The 9375-nt window shown below is 36.4% G+C and overlaps 1 protein-coding gene and 1 long non-coding RNA gene across 2 annotated transcripts in view; one reads left to right on the forward strand and one right to left on the reverse strand.

The window, feature by feature from the left end:
* The window catches only part of LOC118767475 (HEAT repeat-containing protein 4-like), a 472731-nt gene that overhangs the window by 198201 nt on the left and 265155 nt on the right, over positions 1 to 9375 (reverse strand). The gene's annotated exons all lie outside the window — the stretch shown is intronic.
* Positions 1 to 9375, forward strand: part of LOC118767506 — a 32303-nt gene that overhangs the window by 410 nt on the left and 22518 nt on the right. The window contains exon 2 of the long non-coding RNA XR_005003428.1: positions 1586 to 1590. This is a non-coding gene — a long non-coding RNA (uncharacterized LOC118767506). The remainder of the gene's footprint in view (positions 1 to 1585; positions 1591 to 9375) is intronic.

Raw genomic sequence — 9375 nt, forward strand, 5'->3', positions numbered from 1 at the left:
ATATATACATACATATATAAACATCATCATTATCATCGTTTAACTCCGCTTTCCATGCTAGCATGGGTTGGACGATTTTGACTGAGGGCTGGCGAACCAGATGGCTGCATCAGGCTCCAATCTTGATCTGGCAGAGTTTCTACAGCTGGATGCCCCTCCTAACGCCAACCACTCTGAGAGTGTAGTGGGTGCTTTTTACATGCCACTGGCATGGGAGCCAGTCAGGTGGTACTGGCAATGACCTCGCTCGAATCTTTTTACACGTGCCACCAGCACAGGTGCCAGTGAAGCAACGTTGACGCTTGAATATATATATATTTATATACACACAAATGCACACACACATACATATATATCAGTATATATATATATAACAATTTAGCTAAGTGTTAAATAACCACCTAAGGGATATTAAATATCCAAAGAATTTATGAGATGTGTCATTTGTTTTTTATAAAATAATTAAATTGAATAGTATTTATCATTTAATGATTAAATTATTTAATTGTTCAATTTATTGTTTTGGTTTCCATTTCTAATTTTTATACATACATACATACATACATACATACATACATACATACATACATACATACATACATATATATATATATATATATATATATAATTTGATGATGATGATGATGATGATGTATGAATGTATATATATACATACATATGTACATATATGTGTATATGTGCATATATTTATACTTATATGTTATGGGTTGTAGCCCTTGGATAAGTCTATCATCTGCTAAGGGTGTTAGTATTTGTGTATATAAACAATGGTGGTTGAGATATTGTTATATCATGAGGATTCAGAAACCTTCCCTGTAGTAGCAGTGCCATTAGTATTCGCACCTCGAGAAATATTATTTCTGATATAGCCTGCGGTACAGCATTAAAACAGAACAACAAATTTTACAAAACACCTTCAGATATTGTCTTATGTTGAAACATATATGGAAGAGAACCAAGATTTAGGAATATATTTGATAAATATAAATAGGTTTACTAAAGAAAAAATAAGGAACTGTTGGAGTCTTATCATTGCTTGTTTATTTCAGTGGATATTTATATAATCTAGGAACTACTGGTATTGGTAAAGACACAGAACTCAAAGTTATTACCAATAAGCTTTGATAAAATTTATCTTCAAGATGACAACGTGAGAGCATAGATTGCATTTAAAGAAATTTATTCTTACCAAAGACTTCAGGCACAACTTTAAATGACTTCCTTATTCTATATGAATTTCATAATGAAAACTACTACCATCATTTGGAATTGGTTTACTGGAAGGTATTTGGGAGTTCTTTGTGCTTAATGCTATTAATATATCAAAAGAAAACGAACAGCACACACGTACCACATGTTTACATCTAAGTTTATAAATGCATGAAAGATGGCCCCAGGAAGGTATTTGGAGATATTTCAATAACTGGATGTGCTGTACCAGCTGTGAAATATAAACCAGAGGCTGTAAACTTTAACTGCTGCAGATCTTATAGAAGCCTACAAGAATGGACTGGTGGTTAGAGTGTTGCACTCATAATTGCAAGAGTGTGGGTTCAATTCCTAGAAAAAGTAATGTGTTTTGTTTTTGAGCAAAACACATCATTTCTTGTTGTTCAGTCCACTCAACTGTAAATAGACAACCCTGTAACAAATTGGTGGCCTGTTCAAGCGAATGTTGTGATTTTGCTCATTTATAAGCCATGGATAGGCAAACGCACAGACATACAAACATACATACATACATAAGTACACATATACATATGGTCACGAGGAGGGGACGTTTAACAAGCAAGTACTTTCTTTCATCACACTTGCATACACACATACAAATACACACACATACAGGAAGAGAGCCCTTTCAGTCATGAATAACCCTGAGATTGCACCTAGAAAGTTCCGCTTCGAGGCACAAATTGGGGCAAGATTATTTACGGAAGATCAGTAGTTGCTCATGCATAACAGCCTCCCATCACCATACCATTATATGTACATAGGGTAAAGACAATATGTATGTAGGGTAAAGGATAAAGACCAGCCTCCCCTCTTCACACCACCAGTATTATCTATGAGAAAGGCAAAGCCAATACAACTTGGTACTAGGAATGTCGCAACTCATATCTACAGCTGAGCGAAGTGGAACAACATGAAATGATGTGTCTTGCTCAAGAGCACAAAATACAGCCTAGTCTGGGAATTGAACTTAAAAACTCATGATTGTGAGCCCAACGCTCTAACCACTGAGCCACACTTACATACACACATGACTTACAACCTTAAAATCTCTGAAGATGATCAGATTAGCAGCTTTACTCTTTGTGAGTCCAGAGGCAGCTCATTAACCCAATATTGACATAAAATCTATGGTTACAGTGGGAGCCAGTAATAACAGAATCAGGACCTGCTGGTAGCACTATTGCTTTAAATGTAGATCTTCTCTCTTTAGTTTCTTTAATCGCTTCTGATTCTGTGTTCTGCCCTCCAGAGCACACAGCACTATACCACAGTGAGAAATCTTAACCAAATCGTTCTTTAGTGGTGAGTTCTGAGTTACAAACACACACACAAACACGTGCTTACATTTGTCCTTGTACCTATCCACCTCAGCAATGCCAGCCTGCTCTGCCGATTGAGATGACAGGATATAGATAATAAATGGATTTGGCCAACCACAGAGAGAGACAGAGGACTGTCGGAGAGTATTAAATGGAATTAAGGAATGGAAAACAAAATAAGAGATAGTGCAGTGAAATGGAAAAACTGTGATAACAAGGCCGAAGGGTTTATTGACAATAAACAGCCATCCTCACGATAATAATAAAATGGAATGTCTGTGATGACAACAACCACCATGATGATGACAAAGACCACGATGACGATGGTGATGAAGATGGTGATGGCTAACAACAATAACAGAAACGATAATGGTAACAATGATATTGATAAGTTCTATTTTTGGAAGTGGAAGCATGGACGGAAGCAGAGGTTTGGTAAATGTAGAAGACATCATTAATTTTGAGTTTGAAAAACAAATTATGTCGTTGCGCGGAACGTGAGGAAAGACTAATCTCTATGCAGTATGTACATACAGATATATGTGTGTGTGTGTATATATATATATATATATACACACATATATATATACATATATATGTACACACATATATATATACATATATATGTACACACATATATATATACATATATACACACACATATATATGGACATATATACACACACACACACACACATATATGCACATACACATGTATATACATATACACACACACACATATATATATATATACATACACATTTCCCAATTGCTATTGCTGTATGTTATATATTTTAATAATTACTGGTATCTTTATATATTTTATATGTAAAGCATAATATGTTATACATGTATGTATATTGTTGTAATTGACATTTTAGTAAATAAATAAATAAATTGACATAATATCTAAAAGTTGATGAATACCATCTATTGATCCCCTCCATTTTCTTATTGCCCTACACACACACACATACATACATATATACACATATATACGTAAACATACACATACATATATGTGTATGCATGTATTTCTCTCTCTCTCTCTCTATATATATATATATACATTTATATATATATACATATATATATATATACATATATATACACACACACACACACACATATATATATATATATATATATATATATATATATATATATATATATATATATATATTGGTAATAAAAACGGTAAGATAACAAAAGAAAGAAAGAGACCTCAATATTATGTAAATAGAGGAAATTTATCTGTAAAATAATATGTGACAATTATTCAATAGCCAAGATAAAACCCTGAGTTTCGGATGCCGAGGTGGAAATACATATCAGCTCGGTCACACATATAAAGCTGTGTGTTGCATTCTTGAGCAAGACACTTTATTTCAAGTTGCTCCAGTTCATTCTACTGTACAAATGAGTTGCAATGTCACTAGTGCCAACCTTTGCTTCTCTCTGAGATAACATCGTTTATGTAGAAAAGGGAGACTGGTATGCATGGGTGACTGCTGGTCCTTCATAAATAACCTTGCCTGGACTTGTGCCCTGGAGGGTAACTTCCTAAGTGCAATCCCATGATCATTCTTGACCAAAGGCTTCTTTTCCCTTCTTTACCTAGTTATAAAGATTCGTTAGAATCTAGGCATATCAACATGTAGGATGCTATACATGGCTAGGTATGATAACATAGAGCTCAGACTAAAGTAAACATGCAAGATATGCAAGTTTGTTCCTTCTCAAGCCATGCCTGGCTCATAAGGGCCAGTTTTCTTGGTTTCCTTGGCATATGAGTTCCCAACCGGTCTGTCACAGGTGAGCTGCAAGATGCAGGAAGAAAGAGTGAAGAAAGTTGCGGCAAAAGAGTCAGCAGAAGTTCACCATTACCTCCTGCCGGAGCAGTGCGGAACTTAGGTTTTTTGCTCATAAACACACACATCACCCAGTCTGAGATTCAAACCTGCGATCCCGCTGCTCTAACCACTAGGCCATGTGCCTCCACAGATATGCAAGTAGCAAATACAATTTATACCATAGATCTGACTTTGGAGTTGGTCCTTAGTGTGGCATATGCATAAAAAGTAAACACGAATGACATTTGAAATCTATGAGAGTCAGAGAGATACTATTTTAATTTATTAAATTTCAAATTAAAAACAACTCTGTGTATTTGCAACTGATAATATTTACATCATTTGTGTTGGCATATAAACAAAACACATGCACTTTATATGTGTGACCAGTAATGTTTGTCTTATTTTACTAAGGGGTGCTGCTAAGTTCCTGGCTTTAAAGGTATTGCAAAAGGCCAGGCTGGAGGCCCAACCTTCTGAATTCTTTTACAGGGCTTAGAAAAAGTGAAGGCCCACAGCAATAAGTGAGTGAATCTGAGACAGGAATATGTAGAATAAAATCATAATTAACTGATCTTCATGTATTTTATTTATTTTTTTACCCAAATTCAGGAACCTTTCAACACCCCCTCGTATATATATATATATATATATATATAAAATATATATATATAATATATATATATATATATATATATAATATATATATATATATATATATATATATATATATATGTAGGTCCCGGGTTGATTCGGGGTTAACCACAGTAAATAAGGTACTCAATACATAGCAGAGTAAAATTAATTTATTATATAGAAGGAGCTTCTACAGGACTAGAACTGTTTCATTCAAGAGAAATCATCATATATATATATATCTGAAAGTCTATGAGGATTATTCACTAAAGTGAGTGTAAAGGTGTATTTTTACACTGTAAAGGGGATTTTTGTTTTTAATTATTTTTTAAAATGTTATGAAATCTTTTATGAGGATGTTACTAAACATTTTGGGGAAAAATTTCTTTTTCCTAGTATGTGAGCACTTTCATCAAACCTTCTCAAACACACTTTCTCTTAAAGAGGAAGTTGTGGTAGTGGTAGTATTATTTCCAGTTTATTTTCGGACTTTTGGTTTTGGTCATAAATTTTGTTTTACCATTATGTGGAATGATGGCTATTTTTAGTTTAATTTCAGATTTAGAATTCTTAGAAAACATTCTTCTTTTGCCTTTCATAGTTGTACATTTTCATCGTCTATTTTATAAAATTGGAATATTTAAAATTTTCCATTTGCACAGATAGCTAGGTCTTCACTGCATGGGACATTCCTGAGAAATGAATCCTTAACTTGTTGTTTATGCACATTTACACAGCTTGTCAGTTTCCTTCCTGTCTTCTCAATGTGATGCAGCAGATGAGGTTTTTTTTGTTTTGCAATTCATATTTGTCTTGCAAACAACTTGCACATGCAAGTGCTACCAGTCAAACCTCCGCATACCGGAAGCCAGCAAGTGTATGGGGTCATCAGAAGAGAATGCGTGCCATTTTGGGGCCTACCTCTTGATGGCATGAATGCACACCAGCCCCCCTCACTGATATGAGGCCCTGCTTGCTAGATCAGCTGGTTATCAAATAAAGCTCAATATTCTTCTAGCCATCACTCATCGTCTCTTTTTAACCAAATCCATTGGCTAGCCTTCTCCACTGTAGATTGGAGATCAGTCATGGTGGTATTGACTTTACGATGAGTTAGGCCTAGCAATAACTATCATCATCATCATCATCATCATCATCATCGTTTAACGTCCGTTTTCTGCGCTAGCACAGGTTGGACGGTTCGACCGGGGTCTGGGAAGCCAGGGGCTGCACCAGGCCCAGTCTGATCTGGCAGTGTTTCTACAGCTGGATGCCCTTCCTAACGCCAGCCACTCCGCAAGTGTAATGGGTGCTTTTTACGTGCCACCTGCACGATGCAATTCGTATTTGCATTCACTTTTAATTCCTTCCCATTCTCGAGTCTTTTGGTTGTCCCTTGCTCAATTAATTCACATGTCCCACTACGAGTGTCTCCACAGTTGGTTACTTGCATCGTTTCTTTTTCAAATGTGAATCTCGCCTTTGTTAGGAGTCTCTTGAGGTTAGGCAGTTGTCTTCGAGTGTTGATAATTTGTGATTTTTTAATTATTCATTGGAGATTTGGTGATTGATGTAGAATTGGGAGGTATTAAGGTGGCGAGCTGGCAGAAACGTTAGCACGCCGGGCGAAATGCGTAGCCGTATTTCATCTGCCGTGACGTTCTGAGTTCAAATTCCGCCAAGGTCGACTTTACCTTTCATCCTTTCGGGGTCGATAATTAAGTACCAGTTACGCACTGGGGTCGATATAATCGACTTAATCCGTTGGTCTGTCCTTGTTTGTCCTCTCTGTGTTCAGCCCCTTGTGGGTAGTAAGGAAATAGGTATTGGTTGGCTGAGTGCCTCAAATTTGGGGGAAGGGATTAAGTCAATTACATTAACCCCACCGTGTAAACTGCTACTTCTTTAATCAACCCCAAATGGATGAAAGGTAAAGTTAACCTTGGCAGAATTTGAACTCAGAATGTAGTGGTAGATAAAATACCGCTAAGCATTTTATCTGGCATGCTAACGATTCTGCCAGCTCACTGCCTAATTAATAATAGTAATAATAATCCTTTCTACTATAGGACAAGGCCTGAAATTTATTATTATTATTATTATTATTATTATTATTACTATTATTATTATTATTTTTATTATTATTAACCAAATTTGAGTGCAGGATGTTGTGGTTTCTAAGATTGTGGGTAACTACAAATAATATTTGTATTTGTATTTTTATTTCCACACCTAGTCTAGGTGTTTCTCTGTAAGGTAGAGACCGGGATTTCCTTTGCTTTTGTTATGGCATGTTGAATTAACTTGTTGGAATATTCTTGCTTCTGCAGGAATATATTAAGTTCCGCCAATCTTCTCACAGCATCTGTGACTATTGAGCATATGCGCCTTGCCATATTAAATGGTATGTTTCCTTTTGTATGGGAAGAGTAGACAGATCTAAAATCTAAGTGTGTCTGTGTTCTTGCAGTAAAGGTCAGTTGTAACTGTCTCATTTTCTTTAATTATCAAGATGTTCAGAAAAGGGGAGTTCCTTTTCACTCATTTCCATAGTGAATAGGATTTGAGACGTGAATGCTATTTATCAATATAAGTTTGGAAGTGGTGGTCAAAAGTAGTTCTGGATAGTGTGTAAATTTTTTTCTTCTAGGTATCCCATTACTACTGTGACAAATATTGGTGTGACTTTCGTCTCTTGTTGTATTACTGCTTGCATTGTGTGTTGAGTGTGTAATGCATTGGTTATCTAGTTTGCTGGTGGAAGTTTATTTCACTGGATAATTGCTGTATAAAGTGTCTCATGTTTGTGGGTTGTTTTGTTTAGGGTGTATTATTGAATTGATTGTGTCTTGCATAGGATGCATGCTGTTCCTAGCAGGGCTATATTTTGGATTGTTTGTAGTATTGAAGATCCAGGTACAGCTTCTACATTTTTGTTCCTGTTTTTATTGTGCCCAATGCTCCAATTATTATTATTATTATTATTATTATTATCGTTAGCATGCCGGACAAAATGCTTAGTGGTATTTCATCAACCACTACATTCTGAGTTCAAATTCTGCCATGGTTAACTTTGCCTTTCATCCATGTGGGGTCGATTAAAGAGGTAGCAGTTACACAGTGGGGTCTATGTAAATGACTTAATCCCTTCCCCCAAATTTGAGGCATTGTGCTTCCAGTAGAAAGGATTCTAATTTAGTAGTAGTAGTGGTAGTAGTAGGTTAACACTCAAAGAAGGAAAAAATTTGTCGAGTGAAAGAATAGTTTCGGACATAGTCCTTTGCTGGGAACTTGATGAAAGTTCAAGGAAGAACGAGAAAGAGCAGAAAGTAGACGAGAAAAGAAAGATGGTTCACATGTTCAACCACTAACAGTATATGTAAGAACACACAGATACATATATGCACACATACACACACACAAAAAAAAACACATACACACTCATACACATTATGAGACCCCCTTCGGTCGTGACACAGACCATGGGATCGCACCAAGAAAGTTACCCTCCGAGGCACAAGTCTGGGCAAGGCTGTTTATGGAAGACCAGCAGTCGCCCATGCATGCCAGCCTGCCTTCTCCACGCCACCAGTGTTATCCAAGGGAAAGGCAAAGGGGCCGATACAGATTCATACCAGTGACGTCACAACCCATTTCTACAGCTGAGTGAACTGGAGCAACGTGAAATAAAGTGTCTTGCTCAAGAACACAATACACAGCCTGTTCTGGGATTCGAGCTCACAACCTCACAATCATAAGCTCGATGCTCTAACCACTGAGCCATGTGCCTTCACACTCATATACATATACACACACACGCACATACACATTCATGCACATACACACATACATAGCACACACAAATATACATACACACCACACACACATAAATATACATACACACCACACACACATAAATATACATACATACCACACACATATGCACACACAAATATACATACATAGCACACACACACACATGCACACACAAATATGCATACATACCATCACACATGCACACACAAATATACATACACACCACACACACATGCACACACCACACACACATGCACACACAAATATACATACACACCACACACAAATATACATACATACCACACACACATGCACACACAAATATACATACACACCACACACACATGCACACACCACACACACATGCACACACAAATATACATACACACCACACACACAAATATACACACATACACACACACATGCACACACAAATATACATACACACCACACACACAAATATACACACATACACACACACATATACATACACACCA

This window comes from Octopus sinensis, linkage group LG22, assembly GCF_006345805.1.
Source record: "Octopus sinensis linkage group LG22, ASM634580v1, whole genome shotgun sequence".
Taxonomy (NCBI): domain Eukaryota; kingdom Metazoa; phylum Mollusca; class Cephalopoda; order Octopoda; family Octopodidae; genus Octopus; species Octopus sinensis.